Source organism: Podarcis melisellensis (assembly GCF_964234715.1).
Source record: "Podarcis melisellensis genome assembly, chromosome: 2".
NCBI lineage: Eukaryota > Metazoa > Chordata > Lepidosauria > Squamata > Lacertidae > Podarcis > Podarcis melisellensis.
Genome location: NC_138529.1, coordinates 58,886,976 through 58,899,198, shown reverse-complemented (window position 1 = coordinate 58,899,198; position 12,223 = coordinate 58,886,976).

The following is a 12,223-nucleotide window of genomic DNA, read 5'->3' as shown; positions in this document are numbered from 1 at the left end:
AGGTCTAAATGAATGCCCTCAGATGTGAGTAATATACAACAAGAACAATAAGCCATTGAAGATTTTTTTTAAAAAATGTATGGTTGAAGACTGTGCTGTTTGATGTTAGTTTCATCCTGGGCACTATCCAGAATGTGTGTTTGATATTTATGCAGGCACCATTCACATAGCACCTGTTATTGAAACAGAAATCCTAGTACTGAGTACTGAGGAAAATAACATTTTCCAAGCAGCATTATGTAGTTTATTGCTGGGAAAATGCAATTTCACCACAACAGAATACCTTGGAGGAATGTTATCTCGATTCCATGCTTCTTTATAGATCGTTACAGAAGAAAATTAGAAAATTCAAAGTAGACCACACAGGTGTGCAAACTTATAATTCACAGAGACAGAAGTTGCGTCATTAAAGAAAGTGTGTGTATTGCACTAAAGCCAAAAAAGGAATTACTTATACTTGCTTTCGAGAGCAGTAGTTGCTGTATTGGCTGATTATACTAAATAATCATAATTTTAAAAATCCTTTGTTATACCTCTTTGAGAGAAGTCCCATGAAGCCCAGTGAAGCCTATTTCTGAATTTGACCTACATAGGATTTGGAGTTTCAATCTGGGTTCGCCATGGTAGCCTTTATTCTAACTAGATAATATATTTAAATTGATACCTCGCCCCTCCTCTCAGAGGAGCCCAGGGGGCACCCACTTTTGTGTAGCCCCCCCCAATCTGAGAGATTGCAAAACCCTTGAAAGAGAACAGGTATCCCACCTCTAATTTTGCAGGAAGAAGTGTTACAGAGTTTTATTTGTGTGTTTACAACCAGGTTCACTGTAAAAGCAACTTTTTCATGGCATAGGTAGGTGACAGCAGAAAGATTAAAAAGATATGTCATCAGGCTGAGTTCAAAGCGGCTTTTCCGCTCTTCCATCCTCCCAAATTATTTGAGCAGCATTCACTCATTCTCCTAGCTTTTCCCTGTACATTTCACAAGTGCCCTGCAGTGCAAAAAACACATAAACATCAAAGCATGGAAAATAATTTGACTTTCTTAGTTCTGTATCATTTTTATATAATTCCCTCAGTAGTCTGTGAAGGCACATTAGAGTTCAGGCCTTTGAAATAAGGTGGCAGAAGTTTATTTTTTTGGAAGAACTGACTGCTTTTATGTTTGCACAGTTCCATTCCAGACTTCCTTATTCAACAGTCAGCTGCTGCCTCCTGTTGAAACATAATGGTTATGGGAAAAGAACAGCTTTTGAGATCTTCCAGGCTCTGCCTAGAGTGGGTGGGAGATTATATATATATATATATATATATATATATATATATATATATATATATATATTGCATTAGCAAAGCCATTCTTACTTGAAAATAGCATTGAAACTGAACTAACCTAAACCATCCAGGAAAAGAAATAAAAACATTGGTTACTGAGACCCTAATACTTTGTTGTTGACGTCTGTCTGTCTCAAGAGACCATGGAGTGTGCCTCCAGGGGTGAAGTCAAACCACTGGAGAATCACAGTGCCTGCTGTGACCTCGGAGACCGATAACTTGCAACTGCTGCCTCCTGCATTGTTTTTGGTGCATTAGCAGCAGCAAAGTGGCCACTCTGGGGCACAAGCCTGGGTAGTGTGGCATGCATTCCATACAAAACACTTAATCATCACAGTACGCATGAGACCTTACTCGCTAACACCAGATATTATTTGTGATTTGTTAAGAGCAGCTTCATGGTAATCCTGTAGGACTACACAATAGTTTGGTTACTTCAGCATTGCTTAAAAAGAGAAAATATATCACCAAAAAGGGACATTGATTTGTTTAAAATGTGCTCACGCAAATTTATATGTGTACTGTAGAAGCAAATTTAGAAACTGGAAATACAGTATATGTCACCATATTGGGGAAGACAGACCAAGGAATCTGTAAACCTGCACAGTATGGTGTCCACATACTAGCAGTTGATGGGCAACTTCAAGAGATCCCTGCTTTTTTTAAATGGTAGCCCTTCAAATAGAGGACACTCTGTAACATAGGACACATGGCCACTCTTCTGCACAACTTGGGACTCACAAAGCTGAATAAAGCTCACAAATTTTATATTTTCCCCTAAAGGTACTTGACAACCCCTCTGTTTTTCAGAGTTTTAGGCAAGCAGCTAAAAATAGATCTACAGTATCAAACCTCCAGTGGATTTGACTTTGTGAATCACAACTTGGCTCATAAGTTGTTCATGTCTGCTCTAGAATGCTCATGGAGCATCATTAAATCTGATATTATCTTACTACATGCACTAAGTTTTTAATTGATTTTTAAAAAGATAGCATTTAACATCTTACAACCCCCCCCTTTCCTATCTTACGTTTGCTGCCTCTCTAAAAGAATCTGCATCTGTGTCTCTTTAGCTGTTGTGGTCACAGCTGCATTCTTCAGCTTAAGGAGAGAAAAAGGACAAGGGAAGATTCTGACAATAATTGTGTGTATCTTCAACTACTCTTTCATCCTGTGTAGCTCCATGCTGCTTCTGTAAGGCATAAATTCTTTTAAGGAAATCATTCTCACCAAAGGCCATTTCACACTTCAGGTGGCAATTGTGCTTGCTTCCTATAGACTGGTGTTTGCAGAAGACACCAAATTCTTAAGAATACATGCAGCTCCATAATGTGTTCAGTACAAGGTTAGATACATGAACCTTCCCTTCACAAGGGAGACAAGCCACAGCTGTCGCTTAAGGTGTGAATCTACCCTGGCAGGCAATTGTTGGTTGCTTGGGAGTGATCGGGAGAGAGGAGAAGGTGAGTCATAGTCACAACTGAGATCTGCACTAACCCTAGGATCATCAGGAGCCAAAACCAAAAACATAAGGAAATATGAGTTTTATACTGGGGAAAGCAAAGAGATTTTGCCTTTAAAAAAAGTTTAGTATTGCAAAGGAACCGGTAGTGATCTGCAACTATTCTAGACCAGGTGGTTGTTGGCATCTGATTGTATTGGGAGACAATGGAAGAGTATGTGTTTGGGGATAAAGTCAAACCATTGGAGAGTTACAGTGTCTGCTGCGGCTGTAGAGACCAAAATGGGAGAGACATGTTTTATTATAGGTGGGGCAGGTGAAGGTTCCTGGTTTTGCTGCTACAGGTGCACTGTGGCATTTCTTTTTTTCTGTGCTCTTCCCAGCAGTCATTCCTCCTCTGGTCCCACATAGAGGATAAAGTCATTATAGGTGGCACCTTTAGATGGGTTTGCAAGGAGGAAGCAAGGACCAAGAAGGAGTAGCAGAAAAAGGAAAGAGAGCAAAGCCATGAGCAAGCCTTGCCACAGTGACTTAGGACACAGCCTGGGAGGAAGGAAAAGGCAGCAGCTCTGGGGCTAGCCACCCCAGTGGCAAGTCAAGGAGGGAAAGGGTTAACTGATGAAAGAGAGAGGCTACCTACACAACTGATGATAGAGGATTAATGGGAAGCAAGACCTCAGAAGGTTTCTGAAGGTGAGAAGGGTTTTAAACTCATCTGAGTGAAGAGCTCACCAAGTGTTTCCTGAAGGCAAGAAAACTCTTGGGTATCTGAAGATCCGTGTGATTCACAGTGGGAAACACTCATTATTGTATTTAGACTTCAAGTACAGTGGTATCTCGGGTTAAGAACTTAATTCATTCTGGAGGTTCGTTCTTAACCTGAAACTGTTCTTAACCTGAAGACCACTTTAGCTAATGGGGCCTCCTGCTGCTGCCACGCCGCCGGAGCACGATTTCTATTCTCATCCTGAAGCAAAGTTCTTAACCCGAGGTACTATTTCTGGGTTAGTAGAGTCTGTAACCTGAAGCGTATGTAACCTGAAGTGTATGTAACCCGAGGTACCACTGTATTATAGGAATTGTTATAGCTAGAGTTGCATGTGTGCAGTAGAGTTCTCCCTAAAATAGCAGGGGAAATGGGATCTCACCTTGGTAACATTCCACCCATTTCAATAATTTAGCCATATTTTGGAAAAAAATACAAACAATAGGGAACTGTATGAGTGCTGCATCAAAACCAATTACACACATATCCCAGATATCAGGATAATCAAGTCAGCAATGCAGACCATAACCAACAACAATCTTAATTGTTCTTGCCATCCCTTCATCTCAGGAAATGTCTGGTGCTCATTATACTTCACATGGTGATGGTTATGGGTGCTGCTAGGCCACCATCAACAGAACTGAGAGCAGTCAGGAGCTTGTCCTACACTCGAGTAGGACACATGCCCGACTGATCAATTGTTCGGGAGCTTCATTAGCTTTCTTCAGCCCAAACACCACAGCGACTGATGCCAACAGACATCGGCACACTTAGGGATCCGCAGAGTCTTCTCAGATTGCGTGACAGACCTCAGCAACTCAGCATTTTGGCTAATCTACTTTATTTACATATAAACACATACGGAGCAGTGCACCATGGCTCCCTCTCTCTCTAGCATCAGACAGCAAAGAGCAAAAAGACAAAGGACAATAGTCCCACTTCACGGAACACAGTAACACAAACATCCTGTCTTCGTCACTTCCTACTCTGTGGAGTCAAAACATATGCCGTCATGTGATAGACAACAATCCTATGACTGCAATCATGGAGCAGGAATTCTAACGAGCCACACCACACTACCAGCAACCTCTCCTGTTGTTGTGCTGCACTGTTGTACAATGCAGGTGGAATGCCCTACTTGCAGTCTGAGGCATACAGTGCAGCTGCAAATCTACCCGCTGAAAATATGTTTCAGCTTCAAATCAGATAGGTAGAGGAGGCTTTTCCAGAACTAGCCAGGGTAACCCTGTTTTAAGGAAATTTCTTTGCATCCATTATCATCGTTCAAATCTAGTGGCCTCATGGATGGTTTACCCTCATGTTTCTATTCAGTGGTTGGGCATCACCCGAGTGAAGCAAAAATGAAAATGAATTCATTTTCTTATTAAGCTGTGAAATGTCTCTGACACTTACTGTATTTGTTTTATATTTCTCTCTCTTTCACAGCCCCGCCACCCCACTCTTACTTACTGCTTAAATGTCCTAATTACATTCCCATGGGACCTCTTCCATCTGTCTACATTTTCTTTGTGGGGAAGGAATTTGACCCATGGGATCCTCGTTTGCCTCTCAGGAGACACTGCTAAAATGAACAAGACTTAGGAGAAAATGCACATGCAAAGGGAAGTAACAATGGGGTCCAGGCAAAACTAAAGCTGCTGGGCTAACTTCTTAGGGTGTTAGTCTTAAAGTTGTGCATTCTGCGATTCATGGCTGCTTCTTGATCATGTGCATCTTTGTGTGGAACAGAAGAGCACTATGTAATATGCCTGGGTATGCCTGATTTCATTAACATGCCAAATTCATGCTGAGCAATATGTTTCCTGTGGCATCCCCACAATAATAAAAGCACATCTGAGATCTTCATCGGCTTTTTATCCAGAGGGCACCACTGCTATTGATACAACAAATGGAGATAGGTGTGATGCTTCACTGGATAGGGTACTAAAGCGAAAATGTAGTGTGTATTGTTTCTGAATCAAATCATTGCTGCTGACCAAGAACAAGTACAGCCAAAATGACTTCAGATTTGTTAGCAAGATGAACCTACTTCTACAAAGGGCTTCATTTTGTGACCATAGAGATGGCGTGCCCTACTGAAATAACTGCTGCAGTTCTTACCATGATTCATGGCACCTATGTGACGTTTAAAACTGATTAGGACGGGAGAAATAGCTAAGTAGCTCTACTACAGATTTCAAACCTCCCAATTTCCCGAACTGTCTCCCCAATATATAAATAAATCCAATTAGTTATGGATTCCTGCAAAAGCACCAACTGTGTGTACTTAGAACTGGTGAGGGATCTGTGAATTGGCCTTGAGAACTTTTTCAGATGAGCTGCTTTGCATGAGACGCTCTGTATTTAATTTAATTTCCGATATCATTAACTAGCAAACATTTCTGAGACACCTGAACCACCCCTCTTTTTTCTTTCCCCTCCGTGCAGTTGTGTGAATTGATGGAAACTCTTTTAACACTGGATGTTTTCGAGCACTGTTACAATATGAATCATGATGAAAAGTAGACTGTCAGTAGAATTCAATTAGGAAAGCCATTTAAACCGCAAAGAGCAGCTCAGATTAAAGTGAACAAGTGGTAGAAGTATCACATCTCTTTGTAAACAGCAGTACTGCAGGTTATTTATAGCAACATGTTTGAGAATCTAGATTAAATATGCTTTACTTGTTAGAGTCAAGCTTTATCAGAAAATAAAATGATCTTGGTAATCTAAGGTATCTCTGGGAAAGAGGGAGCTTTGTCTGTGTGATAATGTGTCCCTGTAGAGATAACACTGAGTGCCAAAATGGAATGTGTACAGGGAAGCGTGTGTACGTGTTTCTTTTTAGTGTCTTCTCTAGAAAAGCAATTCAGATTTCAATTGGCTTTCGGTTGTTTTCAAATAACTTTTCCCATCACTGTTTGCTGTTCAGATACTAAGATATGTTCTTTCTGATCATGGAGTCGTGGGTGGAGTAGAGTGAATTGTTCAAAAATACATTCAAAATAATGTGTGCAAAGAAAATTGTGCAAAGTCTGAGAGAAATTCACTGTTGTGCTAAGCCTAAGGCCATCATTCCATTGGGGTGAGCATTCTAGCTTGTAAGACAGAATGATTTCCCTTCTCTTCCTCCTATTTGCTGTTCCCAGGGTTCTCTTGGCCTCCCCACAGGGGGATAGGGCAAGTGTGCAAGTGAGCCTGAGGTACATGACTGTTGGTTCAACTAATAACAAACCATGATGTGGTGTTATGTCACCCTACAGTTTTGACGAAGTTAATTTCTACATAGAAATTAAATGTCCAGAGGCAGAACTTAAATCATGTTAATTCAGGGGGAAAATATATTGCTGGAGCTTATTTCAAAATATTCTGTGCCTTCCTTTCTCTCTCTTGCTTTCTGACTTGAGCCAATTCTGAAAAATAATAAGGGAAAAGATAAAGAGTTGATTTAGTGCTGAGCAAATACTGAGGGGGAATTGTGACTGCGATTAGAATGTATGTGTTCTGTTCTTACATAGCACAAGATGATTTTATGTAATGGCTGAAAGAGTATGTATGAATAGTATTTCCGAAAGAACACTTATTAATGCTGATAGAATATGAACTTGAGATAGGTAGCTTAATACCAAATTTCAAGATGGGAAGAGTCCTACTGGATCAGACAAAGGCCTTGTTTCCCACAGTGCCTCTAGAAAGCCCGCAAGCAGGCATGAAGGCACTAACCCTTGGTTCTCACTAGTATTCAAAGGTAAACCGAATCCTCCATTTTGTTGTCATGGATAACAACCATTGATAAACCTATTATCCCATGCATTAATCTCCATCTCAGCAAGGCACCATCACCAGATCCTTGTTGGAATGAATTCCACAAATTACAGTGGTGCCCCGCAAGACGAAATTAATTCGTTCCGCAATTTTTGTCGTCTAGCGAATTTTTCGTCTTGCGAAGCACGAAATCCCATAGGAATGCATTGAAAATCAATTAATGCGTTCCTATGGTCAAAAAAGGTCTAAACAAAGCCAAATTTGGTACAACAACAGTTTATTAACTGCTCTTTAAAGTCACACATACTGTAAAGAGCAGTTCAAAAACTGAAGGGAAAATAAATTAACTTTATAAACAAAACATGTCTTTGTTTTTACACGTCGCGAGACGTTTTCGTCTTGCGAAGCAAGCCCATAGGGGAAATTCGTCTTGCGAGGCAAATCGAAAACGGAAAAACCTTTCGTCTAGCGAGTTTTTTGTCTTGCGAGGCATTCGTCTTGCGAGGTACCACTGTAATTGGGCAATATGTGAATAAGTGCTTTCTTTCATCTGTCAAGCTTCTGCTGCTGGTCACTTTTATTGGTTATACTATTCCTCTACTCTAAGCTTGTGGTGGCTGGAGCTTAGGAATCCCCCCCCCAGCCCCAACTTTATCTCTTACTGCAGAAAATATTTGTTTCCAATTTAGGAAGGTTGGGAGCTCAGTTCATCATTAGACATTCCTTTTCATTTTAACTTTCACACCCTACTTCTCTTCATACTTCTCCCTTAGTTATCTCTACTATCTAGTCTCAGCCCTGTAGCCAGGGTGGGGCAAATGGGTGTACTGCCTTCCCTGGGCTGTGCTCTCCATCCACCAGGATTTTATTTTTAAAATTGTCTTTTTAATTTGTGACACGAGAGACAACAGAAAGCTCCATTTAAAGAATGACAGCTTGTTTTAAGAACAGGAGTGATTTAAGAATTGGACCCTCTGAAAAATTCAGTGAATTTGGAAGGGTGAATGCACAACAAAAGGCTCATCTGGCAGAGCCCCCTGAAGTCTGTTTGCTGAAGACTTTCTCTGTCTGAAGGTGGTTTTTCATGAAAGAAATCACCCTAGAATTACTGTAGTGATCCTGTGGGTAGACAGCCTGTTTTTCCCTTGAAAAACAAACAAACCTTGAAGAGTTAAACATTGTGTTATGGGTTTCTGGGCAGAAAAATCAACCCACCAACCAGCAATAAATAAATAAAAATATAATAAAATTTCTTTCCACAATTAGTTTCCAGTCACTTAGTCATTTATATAACAACCAGTTAAAATATTTTCTCTTGAGTGCCCAACAGCAAGGGAAATCTAAAGGTCAGGAACAAGAGTAGAATGGAGTTAAACACACCCTAAAGTATTTATTTTCTCTTTGCCCTTTCCTAAAGTTGTAATGTGGAAATTTTTTTGCAGGCTGTGTGTGTGTGTGAGAGAGAGAAATCTAAAACATAGATATCTAGTCCAAACTCGGGAGCTCACTGTCTTTCCCAAAGTAGCTCATTTCATGAAGAGTAAGAACACAGGGACGGACTACAGGTGAAATATGACTTTAACTATAGGCAAAGTGAAACTTTTAAGTCTGATATGACTGAGGATCTCTCGCTCCACACTATTTTCTAACTTATTGGTTACAGCATAAAGTGTTTTGTTTGTTTTACACCTTTTGGTATCCCTTCATTCACTGTATCCTTAAAATCCTTTTTTCTTTTGAAGCAGAAAATATGCCACTGATTTACTTCCCAGTATTCATACTACATTTTCTGTTATGCAAGCCCATTATGCAAGTTAATACTCTCTGCATAGAGGAGGAGTAGGGTGGGGAGAGGTTCCTGCATTTCCCTTCCCCATTGTATGACCCTCACATCCTTTCCTGTAGCAAAGTGGGGGCCGGGGGGATGTCTGGTGCTATGCACCTCCCCAATTAAATTTTACTCAGAGTAGACCTATTGAAATCAATTGATAAAAGTTATTTATGTCCATTAACTTTAATGGGCTTACTCTGAGTAGAACTAACTTTGACTATAACCCTTTGAGAAAATTTTCATCTTATGCTTATCTCTAAGTACACAATCTGTTGTATGTATGTTTAAAGGACTCATGAGGGGGAAAGGCTATAAAGGTGTAGGAAAGTGAAAGCTAAGTTGAAAATCACGGACACACTGAATTATTGAATTCAGTGGAACACAACACAAGTCAATTACTACTGAATTCCATTCCATTGTTTTTAATTTGTTTCAATTTGACTTGGTTGCAACTTAGTTTTGTTGCATTGTTCCCCACAGTCCAACAAGTGTACAAAGGTATTACAATAATGCTAATTAGTTAATGTCTAGCTTTATATTTATGTTCACAAAATTTCTCTTTGCAGTCTGGAATATTTTTTAAATAAATTAATGCATGCAAAGAGTTACAGCCACTACTGAGATCTGACCCCTTCTTTTTGAAGCAAACATGATTGAATTTGCCCTTGTAATGAAAGCCTGTTTAAAATAGAGAGGAAAAGTGGGGGGGGGGTGTGTGGAAGGGAGGGGATTTGGCACTAAAATTGGAAATACATTTTTTTCCCCTTTAGCACAATTTATGCAAGATAGAAAGGGTTTATAACAAATCAGGCTGCAAATCAGGCATTGTCAGGCTGCAACAAGGTCATCATTCTCAAAGGAACTAGAAAAAGTCAATATTAAGCAATTGACATAAGATGAATTGTTAAAAATGAAAAATAAAGTTCTGCCTGTCAGAGAATGGCCTTGCAGTAATCAACATGTAAGGTTCCCCCCCTTCCTTGGTAGATTTGTTTTGGGGTTATTAGCAAGGTGGCTCTTTAAAATAAATATTTGAAAGAAAAAAGATTAAATCACAGCCTTGAAAACTTTCAGATAAGTAAAGAAATCAGTAAGTGGGCCGTGTTAAGTTAATATATGAAAAAATAACTTCTGGTAATGCCCAGAACAGAGTGCTGCATTTAAACATCTTATGTGGGAAGTGAATGACTCATGCGTAAACACTACAAAAGCCTACCATCAGTTATAGATTAAAATTCAGAACTGTATAAATACTAGTTGGTAGAATCCATGCAGATTCTGTAAACACATTTATAATAACCTACCAATTCTCCTTTCACATTAGCCCAAGTGAAAGTAACATGCATAGAAGGCGGGGTACAAATAAATTATTATTATTATTATTATTATTATTATTAGGCTATCATATGTCCTCTCAGTCTCCTCTTTACCAGGCAAAACATACCCAACTCATTCAACCATTCCTCATAAGGCTTGTTTTCCAGACCCTTGATCACCTTGTCTCCTATGCACACATTCCAGCTTGTCCATATCCTTCTTAAATTGTAGGAGAATAGAGCAGTTCTATGCCCTTCCTTTGACCTGGACACTATACTTCTGTTGATGCAGCCTAGAATAGCATTAGATTTTTTTGCACTGCTGCATCTATCTTTTGACTTGCATTAAGTTTGTGATCTACTAAGAGCTCTAGATCTTTCCCACATGTACTACTGGTAAACCCAGTGTTGTTGTTGTTAATTGAATTTATGTGTTCTCCATCTTATATTTGTGCAGCAGGTTCTTCCTGCCTAAGTGTAGAACCTTACGCTTGTCCCTAATGAAAATCATTTTGATAGTTTGGGCCCAGTTCTCCAATCTGTTTAGGTCAACTTGAAAACTGAGTCTATCTTTGCAACATTGGCTACCCCTTCCATTTTTGTGTCATCTGCAAATTTGATAAGCACCTCCTCAACAGCTTCATCTAAGTCATTTATAAAGATGTTGAACAACAATGGGCCCAGGACAGAACCCTTTGCCACCCCATTTGTCACTTTCCCCCATGATGACAAGAAATCATTAGTGTGCACTCTTTGGGTATGATCAGTCCACCAGCTACAAATCCACTAACAGTTACATTGTCCAGCGCACATTTCACCAGCTTCTCTGCATCATGGGGGACTTTGTCAAAAGCCTTACTGAAATCAGTATACACTACATCCACTATGGTTTCTGATCCCAAGCATTATTCAAATAAAATTCTAAGAAAAAAATGTATTTTCATATGCTTTAAAAATGAGATGAGGGCGCTATAGGATTTCCACCAGCCTCCTGGTGTTTTGCACAGCAACACCAGGCAGGAACACCCCCCAGTTAACCAACTGAGATAGAACTGAGTTGCAATCAAATATAATTCCCAATTATATATTTTTAAATACTGCCTTCTCTTTTTTAAGTAATGAAATGACAATAGATCTGCTTCCAACAGGCATAATTTGAAAGTATATTTGATGAACAAATTTTAATTTTTAATCACGGTGCTGGGCTTGGGGACTGTCATTCAGAAAGCTAGGCAGTGGATTTCATGATCAAACTAAAAATGAACTTGTGTTATTTGACTTTTGAAAGGGGAGGGGTTTTTTGTTTTTGTTTTTGCAGAATTTTTGGGTTGTAATCCACTGGGAGCAATCAAATACAACATTCCATGTTTTGCTAGAGTGGACATGCAAGGGAATGTTTGGTCCAGCCAGTCGAAACTTCCTGTTCCTCCTGGCCTGAAGCATCTTTCCTTGCATGTGACTAGTGGGTGGGCATGACCTTTCCAGACCTAGTAAAAGGCCAAGGCATGCTGCCACTCCCTCCCTCTTTTTCATCTTGTTTTCGTCCTGTGAACTTTCTGGACTGCTAACTGCAGTCATTAGGTCAACCCACATACGGGATAAACCTGTTTGTATATGTTTGTAACTTAAGCCTGCCTTCGCTCTGCCTGATCGTGAGTAAACTTTCTTTTTATTGCTTATGAATAAGACTGTGGTGTCTTTAACCTTTTAGGAGGGATTCAAGGGGTCTTACCAGGAAAATATTAGAA